Source organism: Gracilinanus agilis, chromosome 4, assembly GCF_016433145.1.
Source record: "Gracilinanus agilis isolate LMUSP501 chromosome 4, AgileGrace, whole genome shotgun sequence".
Taxonomy (NCBI): domain Eukaryota; kingdom Metazoa; phylum Chordata; class Mammalia; order Didelphimorphia; family Didelphidae; genus Gracilinanus; species Gracilinanus agilis.
The window spans coordinates 445,618,519-445,633,070 of NC_058133.1; the positions used below are offsets into that span (position 1 = coordinate 445,618,519).

Below are 14,552 nucleotides of genomic sequence, written 5' to 3' on the forward strand. Positions count from 1 at the left end.
ATAAATTTAGAAAGTTATACAACATGTTTCCAAGGATGTAGAGGGTTTTAAAAATATTTAAAGACAGGGACATTTTCTCCACAATTTATGGATCAAAAATTAGTTTAGAAGAGGCTCTCTATAAAGGTAAAGAGGAAAGATCCCAGAGTCAAGAAAGAACCTGTTTAATTTTTTTTAAAGAAATAAAAATAAAAAGAGGTCTCAAAGATCTAAATTCCTACCTCTTATTTTGCCACAGATTTCTTTAATAAGATGAATGTAACAAGTTGATTAGACTTTACAAGCTTTAAGAAAAGTCAGGACCACTTACACTGAAAAATAGGCCTCAGAATGTAAATTATTCACAGTTCATTAGACTAAGACAAGCATTTCTCAAACATTTCTCCATGCTTGAGAAAAGCGACATATTGAACTCTATTTTACTGTGAGGCTCAAAATGGCAATTAACAGTCTTAAGCTGCATATAAAACCCAATATGAACTACATTTACAAGAAAATTGTGTGAGAATCAAATTATGTTATCTTTGGTTTGAAGAACTAAGAAATAATTGCCAATAAGTATTCATGTATAGGACCAATTTTTTGAAACAAGTTATTTTAATTACTACTAGTGTCAGGAGTACGTGAGGCTGATTTTATTAGAGTTAATGTGTTTAGGAAAGCTGCCTGAACTAGAGCAGTTTCCTTGACAAGGCAGGAGGATTGGACTGCTACCTGCATTGTTCAGTTTCTTGGCACCATGCTGAGAGAGGGTTTTACTTTTTGAAAAAAAAAAGTCTGTCTTGAAATGACTTCTTAAACTTTGCTTGAAGCAAATTAAATTGGAATGATAAATTATATCACTCTATTTAAAATGTTTCAGCATGTCTGCTAATACTACTAAGAAGTAGATAAATGAATTCAACAGTTGGAACAATCTTCCCCTAGTTGGATTCAATCACTCCAGTGATTAGGTGACGAAGAGTTGAGAGCTGATCTGTTGTTTCTGGCTGTCATTTCCCCTATTACATCATGTCCAAATGAGCAGAAATTTCTAGTTTGTTATGGATGCTCTGTCCCATTTCACTCTCTCCCCCAACACAAACTCTCTACCTTAAAGCTCTGACTGCTTTACTACAAAAAGTGTCAGTAATGAGATAAATTTCAGTCACCAAGAGGCAGACAGAGGGAGAAAAAAAAGGGAGACTGAGAGAGGAATGAGAGCTGTCCAAGGTACTAGATTCTGTTGTAAAATCAGGAAAAGCCCCATTCTCTCTCCCTCTGTGTATGTGTGTCCAAAGACAAAACTGGAAATTCAACATATCTTAATTTAACATATGCAGTCTTTCTTTCACCCCATCTAAAAGTTAAATGCTTTCTTACTCAGATTTTTTCCCCATTTCAGTCCTTGTAAATTTTCTTCCATCTGAATACCTAAAGGCTCCACAAACACATATCCAGATTAGCTTATTTACATGTAACTGTGCATATTGTGCAGCATTCAACTTGGGTAGAGGACAATACAACCCAATTTATATATTATCAAGATGTGATATAAATTAGCAGTTTGTGAGCTTTCCATTGACTATTAATCTGCAGTTATTCTACAATGAAAGAGCTGTTGGCTGGTTGAGGGAAAAATCAAAGATCCTAAAATAGAAGAAGTGAGCTGCAGTTATAAAAATAAATCTCTAGAAAGAAGAGAAGAGAAAAGAGAGGAATGTTCTAATCTCACCTTCATCATAATCTTATTAGCATTTCTCAGTGAGTAGTTCAAGTATCAGTCTATACTCTTATGAATCTGTCTCATAAATATGTCAAGTGCAAAGTATAGTTATTTTAATAGTCTGTGTTGGTGGGCCATCATGGATTTAATTAAGAGACAACTAGTGTATGAAATATGACACAAAAGCACAGGACTTAATGGAGAAATGTTTTACTGCAGATTTAAATCAGGGCCACAGACTTAATGATGATCTGGTCTCAGAAATCCTACTTAAATTTAATTAATGCAGGCTAGTGCAGACCTGTTCACATAAGAGTAAAAACATGGACATAAAAACATTAATGATTTAAGATTTTCAAAGTACATTGCCTTATTTATAAGGTTGTGTGAGCTTGGGGTTATTAATAGCTTATTGTTTTGAAATTTATTATATGAGATATTTAGAACGTAAGCTGCATAAAAGTCTTTTAAAAACACCATTTCCAATCTGCTTGTTTCATGGATGCTTCTGAAGCTTGTGATTTCTACCTTTTGGCACAAATACAACCAAGCACAGAATGTTGTGTTAGTTGGTGGGAATTATTTAATATTATGCCTTTATGCCTTATTTTTATATAGATTATATCCATAGAGATGGACAGAATAGAGATAGCTGGATTTCTGGATATTTCACATATAGATGAAAATATATGATATTGATAAAATAATAATTAGCAATAATATAGTTAGTAAAAAAACAGTTATCAAGTGCCTACTTGGATACAAATGCCATGCTAGCACTTTAAACTGTGCAAATATTTTTGGAATACTATCTAATTTATACCTTACTTTCCTGTGAGTTAGAGATTAGAGACAGAGACTTGTGATTTCATCAACAAATGAGGCACTTCCAGGAAAAAAATCTCCACCTAAGAAGAATGGTACCTTCTTTTAAATGTATTATCCAAGAGAGTGGTTTATAGCACTGAGAGGCGATAGCTTACACATAATCATAAAGTCATTATATTTTCAGAGATGGAACTTGAAGCCTGATCTTTCTGGATTAGTGTCCTAAACTTTATCCACTGTTCCTTTCAAAATAAGGACTATAGGTAGAGGCATCTAAATAGTACAATGAATAAAGTGCCAGGCCTGAAGTCAGGAGGATCTCAGTTCAAATCTGGCCTCAGACATTTCCAAGCTGTGCAATCCTAGGCAAGTCACTTAAATTCTTTTGCCTAGCCCTTATCACTCCTTTGTCTTAGAGCTGACACTGAGGGGGCAGCTGGATGCCTCAGTCAATTGAGATGAGAAGTCCTAGATTCAAATCTGGCATCAGACACTTCCTAGATTTGTGACTCTGGGAAAGTCACTTAACCCCCATTGCCTAGCCCTTACTGCTCTTCTGTCTTAGAATCAATACAAATTATTGATTCTAAGAAGGAAGGTGAGGGTTAAAAATAACTGACACTGACAGAAAGCAAGGGTTAATAGAAAAACAACTATAAGCATGTATATATGAGTGTTTGGTGGGCTGAGAGGTGTGGAAGTTGAGTGGCAGTGTCCGGATCTGTAATTTAATTGGTGTGATGGAACTCCTCATATGGAAATTTTCTTCACAAAAGTGTAATCAGTAATTCTTATTCTTGAAGAATTCCTTAGACCACTGAGAAGTTAAGTGATGTTCCCATAATCATACAGGCAGAATGTGTCAGAGGTAATAAATATTTGAAACCAAGACTTTATCTCCAAGTCCATCTATCTATAAAATAATGCTTCTGTGTTACAATGATAATACTGAAAACCTCAATTTTATTTCTTCATGATACTTGGTACATATGTAATCCTCTCTCTAAATTTCCTTACATGAAAAATGGCAATAATAATAACTTCAATACTGACCTTTCAGATTTATTTTGTACATAAAATATTTTGCAGAGGTTAAAGTTCTTTGTAAAATTCAGTTATTGTTTTAATTGCTTGCCATATTACTTATAAAGGGAGTTCTAAAAGTCTTAGTACAGCTTTAAGTTATAGTAGTAGCTTAATACTGCACTAAGACTTTGTGGACATGCTGTATAATGCTTTATATTTTTTAAATATCATTTTTATCTGCATCTGTGATTTATTTGATTCCCAATGAGAATACTACTTTTACCAAATGCCATCACAATTGTTCAACAACTTCACAAAATTACTGAATTTTGGAATTGGAAGAGTCATTACATTAATCTAGTTTATCCCAATGAAGGAGGATCCTATCATACCATACCTGAAAAATGATCATTTAGCTTCTATTTGAGAATTTCCTGGGATTAGAAGCCCATTATCCCTTTTTTTGGCAGCCTGTTCCACTTTTAGAACAATTCCAAGTGTTGGGCAGTTCCTTCCTGACTCTGCTGTCCAATTAGTCTAAATTCTTGTCATCTGAAAATCTGATGAGCATGCTATTTAGGACTGAATTCCAATAAGTGATTAGAAGTGTTAAACAGCAAAGGATCAAGCTTCCTCAGATATTCTACTGAATGCCTCCTGCTATATAAACACTGAAGCATTAACAATTATTCAGAATACAGTTATCCAACCAATTCTCCATCCATTTAATTATGTTATAATCTAGTCAATGATTCTCTCTTCTTCAAAAGGATAATGTAAAAATCTTCATCAAGAGCTTTACAAAAATCTAGATAAATCATTTTCACTTACCATTTTTAAGAGTAGCTTTGGGCACTAAGGAGATAAATAAAGTGAATAGAGTCCCATAACAAGGATGTGCCAAAAGGAGAATTTGAACTAGAGCTTTTCTGACTCCAAAGCTGGCCTCTCTGTCAACTATACTTTGATGGTTCATACTTTTATACTTAGTTGTTATTGAATGTTCTTCATTTTCAAAGATGACCAATAACATCACTAGGTAATGTCTTAACTTGCACATGAATTAAATTTAAGTGAGACAGAGGTGTACAGAGTCATCAGTCTTACTTTTTCTTCCAGAGTCTCCAATGTTCAGTGTTAGGGTAAAAGACACGATGACTGCCAATGGCCTGGAATGCAGTGGATGACCTTGGTGTCTTTGATGTCCAACCAGTCTCTAAGAAATCCACAATGCCTGCTTCAGCCTCCTTCAGGGGCACTGGAAGAAATTATTCACATCTGCTAAAGGTAGATTGAATTGTTTCAAATGGAATCAATTCTCACAACAACCCTCTATTGGTATGGGGACCATGATGATATTTTTGTATTTTATTGAAGAGAAAACAAGGGTCACAGGGTTATGTATCCAAACTTACAGGGGTAGTGAGTGGTGGAAAATGGAATTAGGACACAGCTCTGCCAACTCCTAGTCTTTTAGTTATATTTTACTATACCATTAACAAAGGAATTTTTTAATTTTCCAATAATTATTCAGATTACATAATTTGGACACTTACATCTTCTTGATATGGTCATAATAAGTGACTATTTTTACTAAGTCTAATTCTATTCAAAATTTACATGTTTGATGTCATTCCTTCTTTACATTCTAGAACTTTGACTTATTTAGGCTGCAATACAATTTACTTTCAGAGAGCTAGGGCATTAATATTTTGCTACATTAATATTGGACCTATATGACTAATTATTAACATTGCTTTTCATAATTCAGAGTTTGCATCATTTTTGCTCTGATTTTTAGCCTTCCATCATTGCCCACAGGCTTGAAGATATTTTAGAAATTATTTTAACAGTCTCAGTAAGGCTGATTTTCTGAATTCCCAAAGGTATACCTCCTCCAATCTTGCTGCATTATGAGCGTTCAAATTTTTCTTATATTCCCTCATCTGTCCTTGCACAGTGACCCTTTGGCAAAGTCTGCAGGACTCCCCAGTTATCATAGTTTACTAAATTTATCTCTTCTTTCTCTCTCTGCTTTCCTTTCTTCCAATCTTTTTCTTGCTTGCTTCCCCCTCCTTCTTTCCTTCCATCTATGTTTCTTTGCCACTCCCTGCCTCTCCTTACCATTTTCCATAAAAAAAATCCAGTAAGGAATAGATGATTAGCCATTTTAGAATTAACATCAATTTTATGCCCCTCCTCATTCATTAATAATCTACATCCTCTGTACCTCTAATATTCTCTTTTCCCTTCATATATTTATGAAAGTTCTTATTCTTATTCTCTTTAATTCATTTTAACATTAACTCATTCCGCATTTTGACTGCTCATCTCTCCACCAAATTTTAGTGCATCTAGCTCAATCTTTGTTTCCTTCTGAGTTCTGATTTTTCTTTAAGGTAAAGGGAAACCAATGCCAATTTGGAGAGTTTTTATTTTATAGCTTGAAATAGTCATACAATTAATGCATATAGACATCTTTCTTCATCTTTTTTTGAATACACAATCTCCTTTCTTATTCAACTACATAAATAATGCCCATATCAGGACTTTTATATTCATTTGTGTGATCTTGAGCCTTCATCTTTTCCAAAATGTCATCAAGTATATTGAGTTCTTACCATGTTCGAGTTGCACTTATAGATTTTGAAAGGAGTTGGTTGTTATAAAGGCAGTCAAATAGATATTATTAACCTTTTATTATATAAAAGTAGTTTTGAACATTGCTAATGAAAGAATTTATTTCTCTTGGATAAACATATTTGTTATAATTTATCACATATTTATGACCTAAAAAACAGTACTAGTTTTAGGAGACCTTTAACACATGACAAGATAGCTATTAGTAGCCGCCTGGTCTTCCGTTGCCAATCTGAAATACAGAAACATCATGTACATGGGAAGTTGCTTGACTTTGTAAAATCCTGGACTGAGAATGAGAAAGGCCTTTAAATCTTAGGAGCTATGGGGCAATGGGAAAGTCATGTCACCTCTCTGAGTCTCAGTTTCCTCAGTTGTAAAATGGGGTAAAATATATTTGTATTACGTATTTTACAAAGCTATTATGAATAAATAAGATATTGCATGTAAAACACTATTTAGACTTTAAAAGGCATTATGTGAACATCTTAAGTAGTATTAACAGAAATTTATAAGCAAAATGTATAAAACTAAATAATGAAAAATTTTAATAGACAGCTAAAATAAATCTGGGAATTTTAAAAATGAATTTAAGATTAATCCTCAATTGACAAATAAGCAAAGGATAAAAATGGATATTTTTAGAGGAAAAGGTCAAAGCTACCTCTCTGTTCATAATATTTGAGTCAGAAATGTCTTGAGGCACCTCATTATACTTCTCAGATTGTCTAAAAAAAAAAGGAAAATGACAGACGCTGGATGGACCGTTAGAAAACATGCACTATTCGTGAAGCTGTGAATTAATCCAAACATTCCAGGAAGTAATTTGGAACTATTTTCAAAGCTTATTAAACTGTGCATACTCTTTGACGCAAAAAGAGAAAAGGATCAATATGTACAAATATATTAATAATAGCTATTTTTGTGGTAACAAAGAACTGAAAATTGAAGGGCAATCCATCAACTGTGAAATATATGAACAAGTTATGTTATATGAATGTGATGGAATACTATGGTGCTATAAGAAATGATAAAGGAGATATTTTCAGAAAAGCCTTGGAAGACTTACATGAACTGATACAAAGTGAACCAGGAGAACAGTTTACACAGTAACCTCTATATTTTAAAGATAATCAACTATAAAAATATTTACTCTGATTCCTGACAGTTTCAAAGAACTCAAGATGAAAAATGTCAGCCACCTCCAGACAGGGAACTGATGGTCTCAAAAGACAGATTGAAGAATATTTCTTTATTTATTTTTCTTGCTTTGGGAGTGGGGGATTTGCCTAATGCAGAAATTTTTTTTTTTTGTGCGACTATACATATTTGTCATGAAATGTATTTTTCCTCCTTTCTCAAAAGGTGGAGTTTGCCAAAGAGGGAAGAATAGAATATGGAAAGGAAAAACAAAGATAAAAATCATGTGTTTTTAAATACATTAAAATATGTTTAAAGCAAACACTTAACCTTTTTTTGTGTGTCATGAATCACATTAGTCAGTCTATTGAATATTACATATTCCTGGGGTAGAAGAGAGAGTGCTGAACAGGCCTCAGCATACTTAAATGAAATATAGCAGAAGCAGAAGGAGAAAAAGAACTACTTGTTTAGTCCAGCTTCAGCAGGTTAAGAGCAGACACCAAAGCAATACAGAAAAAAAAAAAAAACAAAACAGTAGTGATAGGGAAATGGTCCCGCATAATCCAGATAAAACAGTAACCTGATGGGATCCATAACAGGCAGCAATGGGAGGAATTCAGTCGAGCAATATTCAGCCTCTTGGTAGGATTTGGCAAAATCCAACTCCAACTAGTTGAACTGAACAGCTATAAACCTCCACACAGCTCTGAGATTGAAACAGCTGAGTATATTCTGCACACAATGAGCATGAGACAATACTCCTTCAACCCAAGAACAGAGCTAAGCTTCAAAATATAGACAAGACCAAGGGGAAAATGCCCCCAAATGAGCAAAAGAAAGAGAAAAAGCTTGAAGCCAGAAAAATATTTTAACACGAGAGAAGACCAAAAAATAAGCTCAGATGAGGAGAGCAATAGTAAAAATAAAAATATGAGAAGCCCCAAAGGAAAATGTGAAAGGATGTGAAGCTAAAAATGAACCACCAAAAGAATTCTAAGAAAGAATAGATAAACAAATAATAAGAAACTTAGAAGAAAAATTAGAAGAGAAAATGATAGAAAAAATCAACAGCTTAGAAGAAATTAAGAAAATTGATGTCTTAAAAAGGATATACAAAATCTCAAACAGTAACATATTTCCCTAAGAAAAGAAGTACAAAGTCTCAAAGGAAAAAATGGCTCCCTTAAAATTAGAAATGGACATATTGAAGCTAATGACTCAATGAAAGCAGGAAACAGTAAAAAATTCAAAAGAATGAAAAAAAACAGGAGAAAATTTGAAATCTCTCACTTGAAAAACAAGTGACCTGGAAATACATCCAGGAGAGATAATCTAAAGATTCACTATGAAAGTCATGATCTAAAAAAGAATCTACAACATTTCAAGAAATTATCAGGAAAAACTACACTGATGTTCTTGAACAATAGCAGAAAATAGAAATTGAAAGAATATACCAATTATCACTTGGAATAAATCTCAAATTTAAAAATCCCAGGACTATTATAGCCAAATTCCAGAAATCTCAAGTTAAGGAGAAAATAACTACAAGTAGTGAGAAAAAATCAACTCAAATATTGTGGAAGGATCAGAAAGCATGGAATATGATATTCTGCAATGCAAAGGATATAGGCCAAGACTCAAAAATCACCTACCTCGGGAAACAACATAATACACCGGGTGAAGAAATGATTGTTTAATGAAATAGGGAAATTCCAGGAATTCTTGGCAAAAAGGCCTTAGCTAAAAAGATAATTAAATAACCAAATTTGACACTCACAAGAATCTTTTAAAATAGAAGCAGAAAAAAAAAAACTCTAGGAAATCAATGGGGTTAAACTGAATATATTCCTGCATGGTAAAGTGGTGACTAGTGTATGAATATATTTGACAACCATATAGAAATCAAGATAATGGACAGTTACCTGCTTAGAATGTGGAATGAACCAAGCCTGTCAGGGACTTTATAGGAGCCAATGGCAATTAGGCTCGGGTATAAAAACCAGGAATTTGAAGGAATCTGGAACTCAGTATTGAGATTTTTTGTTTGAGAAGAGTGGTTTGGGTAGGCCATAGGTGAACTGTATTCAATCATCAACCAACAACCAACTTCAAATTTATGTCACCAATCCCTGTTCCTGAATTTCGCTAACGAAGAAGAACAACAGCATATCATTCAGCAGGATAACCTTGACTTTAGGTTGGGCCTGCCTGGCCCAACTGGGCTGTTAACAACCAAACCTTGATGACCAGTATATCAGACTATTCATCAATAATATAATTAGCTTTAAACAGTTAAGGACTTCCTATTTTCATTCTCCTAGCCATTACCTTGCTCCTCCTCCCTAAGTCTATTAGATAATAAATCATCTTAAACTTACTACTGATTTGAGCTTCATCAAAAGATCTAGTGGGCTCTAGTGAATTATATCCTGTGACAACTTGAGGAAAGAGGATTATTACATCCCACAGAATCAGTGATCAATCTGTAGCCAGTCATAAGCATTATCCAAGGCACTGGGTTTCGGTTGGGTAAAGCTAGCTAAAAAAATCTCTCAATGGATTCCTTGCTTGGCTGGTAGCCCCGGGATACTGTTATCACCTGGAGTTTGGGATAAGTAGATTCAATATATTATAATAACATCTACTGCAGTGGGTGATCCTTCTGCTTCACTATCCTGTCTTAGGTGTCCCACATAGGATTCAACACCCACAATTAACCCTGCTCCAGATCCACTTAACTTTATATAACAGTTTTTGGCAAATTAAAGGGAATTGAATCTAATAATAACAAAGAAGGAAAATGGCTGTGGGAAGAATAACTTTTATAGTATCTAGCCTCTGCCTGATGATATACACCATTACCCAGGATGCTTACACTCTGTGGTTCAAGACTATATCAGGTTACCTGCTGAAGATTTTACTAATACATGATTCTTATAAATGGCTAGCACTTAGCTTAGTGGAATTGTTAGGATTCCTGCCTGCTCTAGGAGCTATTATAGTATCAGTTTTTCAAGGAATATGGACATTAAAGAAAGTGGTTGAGCATTTGACCAGGTCAAATCAAAACCTAACATCCTGGCCTACAGTTCATGAAGACTTGGAGGTATTGTCTCATGCCAATATGAGATATTTAGTGAGGTGCTGAATTGATTTACTTGAAGCCATTAGGTTACATCCCAAGAGACCTAACTCATGGACCAAGTTTGAGAAATTAAGGCAAGAAGAAGACGAATACCCAAGTGTATACTTGGACAGGCTAGTTGAATCTGCAGAGAATTTGCTTGGATACAAGGATAATCAGTCACCTGAAGCTTTGGAACACATATGTAGACAGTTTGTCAAAGGGGCTGCAGTGCCAATCCGAAACTACTTTTGCCAGAACTTCCCTGAATGGGAAACTCTGTCCATTGAGGATATTGGGAAACAGGCTAGTTATATACATGACTCTCATGTGAAAGAACAAAGGGTTGCCAGAGAATCTGAGAATGAGAAAGATACCTTAATTTAAAGATTTAAAGAGACAACTTAAAGAAGCAAAGAAAGAGAAAGAATGGGAAGAGATCAAAAACTTGGCACTACAGACCAGTAGGGGACAAAGTCAGTCTAGGCAATCAGGAGGCTATAATAACAGAAAAATAACATCAATGGAAAGATGTGTTATCTGTGTGGATGTCAAGACCACACAGTTAAATTTTGTAAATAGAAGAAGCAGATTGATTTCAACAAATCTTATTGCAATGAACAGCGTGATAACAAAAGAAAAACATATTATAATTCCAAGTGGTCAAACAAGGATGACAAACCTCACGATGGATGTTGTGACCATAAATGCAAAAAATTTAGCCAGTCTCCTTCATCTCCTTCATTTGATGAGATGGAAGTTTACTTGAGACAAGGAGAAAAACTGAAAAGCTTATGAACCAGCTGACTAGTACTGGCAAAAGACTGTGAAAAAGGTGACTGCAATAAGGCAGAGGGAAAAGACAGCACACTGACTAGGCTGGGCAAAATATAAATGAATTTACTTTAGGAAATATAAGGGTTAGTAATCAGACTGCTGAAAAAGATGAGGAGAAGCAAGACATCTTACAAATGAGGTAATATGTATATGGGACATCAAAAAATGAACTTAAAGAAAGTCAGCTTGCATATTCCTTACAGGGTAGTTTGGATATGCAGCAAAAGGACTTAATAGGAAGGATTAGTAATTGTTTACAAAAGGATGAAGCATTACAATCCAGCTTGATGCTTCAGAAACTGCAGCTCCATAACAGTCCATGGCTGATTGACAAGAGAATTCTAAAGGAAGATGTGAGTATGAAACGATACAGGACATAACAGGTCATATGTACAACACATATACACTTAAATTCCCTTCACATGTACATAATTGTACATATGTTGTATATAGTTAAGAGTAAAAGGGTACTTTAACAATGGAAAGGGGGAAATTTGTATCACTAGGATACTTAGGATTTCTATACACCAAGAGATACTTAAAGTATTTAATATACTTTAGTGATCAAAGAAAATAATGGTATTAAACTGATGACATTCTTTGCATGGGAAAATACTTATGGTATAAAATATATCTAAGATATTTTAAAGTAATCAAGGAAAAGCTTGGATTTAAACTGATTACATTACTATGAAGAAAGTGATAACTAAAATGTTTAAAATATCTATGATAGTCAAAGTACCTAAAATACCTAAAGTATTTAGGATGCTTAAGGTAAAGAAGATATTTAAGCATTTTATCACTATTAATATAATGAATAGGAGTATATGTAGAGAGCAGGAGTAAGTTGAAAACAATGGGATATGATTGTTTAAAAATCAAAGGATAATGTGGCCAAATTGGAATATTAATGAACTACTGGTGGAGTTGTGAACTGATCCAACCATTCTGGATGGCAATTTGGAACTATGCTCAAAGGGCTATAAAAGAATGCCTGCCTTTTGATCCAGCCATACCATTGTTGGGTTTTTACTCCAAAAAGATCATTGATAAACAGACTTGCACGAAAATATTTATAGTAGCACTTTTTTTGTGGTGGCAAAAAACTGGAAAATGAGGGTATGCCCTTCAATTGAGGAATGGCTGAACAAAATGTGGTATATGCTGGTGATGGAATACTATTGTGCTCAAAGGAATAATAAACTGGAGGAATTCCATGTGAACTGGAAAGACGTCCAGGAATTGATGCAGAGTGAAAGGAGCAGAGCCAGAAGAACATTGTACACAGAGACTGATACACTGTGGTAAAATCAAATGTAATAGACTTCTGTACTGGCAACAATGCAATGACCCAGGACAATTCTGAGGGACTTATGGTAAAGATGCTACCCACATTCAGAGGAAGAACTGCAGGAGAGGAAACACAGAAGAAAAGCAACTGCTTGAACACATGGGTTGAGGCAGACATGATTGGGCATGTAGACTCGAAACTACCCCACCAATGCAACTCTCAACAATTTGGAAATAGGTCTTGATCAATGACACATGTTAAAACCAGTAGAAACGCATATCGGTCATGGAAGGGGGGAAAGTTGGGGGGTGAAGGGGAAAGTAAGAGCATAAATCGTGTTACCTTGTTAACTTTTCTAAAAAATAAATATTAATAAATGATAAAAAAATAAAAAATAGGGGGTAGCTGGGTAGCTCAGTGGATTGAGAGTTAGGCCTAGAGATGGGAGGTCCTAGGTTCAAATCCGGCCTCAGACACTTCCCAGCTATGTGACCCTGGGCAATTCGCTTGACTCCCATTGCCTACCCTTGCCACTCTTCCACCTATAAATCAATACACAGAAGTTAAGGGTTTAAAAAAATAAAAAATAAACTTAAATAATCAAAGGATAACAATGAGCAGTACATTATGAAAAGATAAAAGGTGAGAAAATTGAGAGTTAAATTATCTCTTATAATTTATGGTGAGGTTATGGAATCAGGGTACAACTCCACAAGCTCTGAGGTTTCCCAGGGAATCAGTTACTGTCTGTAACTCCTACCATAGAGTCCTTCAAAGAGAGTGCAAGCAACTTCCTTCTTCCCCATTCCATGTGGAATTCTCCAGCCCTTCCTGCTAGATCCACATTAACTATATATAAACTAATACCTAAATAATGCTCACAACAATGGTGAGTAATGTTTAAACCTTACTCTCATCAAATTTTGTACAAATTCGGAATAACATTTATGCTCACTTATAGAAATGTCTTATCTAATAGGAAAGTAAGAAGGGAAAGGGAAACAAAAAAAGAGGGGACAAACAAAAGAGGAGAAATTCACGGAGGACAGTAAATAGAAGCAAAAACATTTGTGAACAGTGAAAGGTTGAAAGGAGAGAAAGAAAATGATAAACTGAGGAAAAAATAAGATAGAGAGATCAGAGATGGGGGGAAAGGAACTACTTAGAAAAAAATTCAGAACTATTTTTGTAGTGGTAAAGAACTGGAAGTTGAAGAGTTGTCCATCAATTGGGGAATAGCTAAATAAGCTGGTTATAATGGGAAGTGACTGCTCCATAAGACATGAGGAACAGAATGAGTTCAGAAAGATCTATAATGTCTTACATGAACTGATGCAAAGTAAAATTGAGCAAAACCAGAACTGTTTATACCAGTAATGGGCAAACTTTTTAAAGAGGGGGTCAAAGGAAAGGAAATGCTCATCTGTCAGTCTGTTTCTAAAGCAACTCTTTCGGAGTTTCATTGTATTGTATCCTACTCATTGTATTCATCAGATTAGGAATAATGTCGCCTACCAGATAGAACATTTCAGGGGGCCCGCATCTGGCCTGCAGGCCATAGTTTGCGCATCACTGGTTTATACAGTTACAGAAATACTGCAAGTTGATCAACCATGATGAACTAAACTAATATCAGCAAATCACAGTTCCTAGATAACTCCAAGGGACTTTGATTGTTTTTTAAATGCTATTCATAGACAAAGAAGAAACTGTTGGAATTTGATTGCAGATGAAAGCACACCATCTTTCACTTAATTTTCTTGGAGTCTTTTATTGTGTATGTGGTATATGTGTCTTCAATCACAATATTGGGGATTGGAAAATATATACTGAATGAAAGCACTGACATAACCTATATCAATCTATTTACTACTTTACTTCTGGAAAGAGGGGAAGGATGAAGGGAGAGATAATCTGAATTGTAAAATGTCAGGAAACAATTGGCCAATGATTGTTTC

General features: G+C 34.7%; 1 pseudogene; it reads left to right on the forward strand.

The window, feature by feature from the left end:
• The first annotated feature begins 4,723 nt into the window (after positions 1-4,723).
• Positions 4,724-14,552, forward strand: part of LOC123246686 — a 69,138-nt pseudogene continuing 59,309 nt past the window's right edge.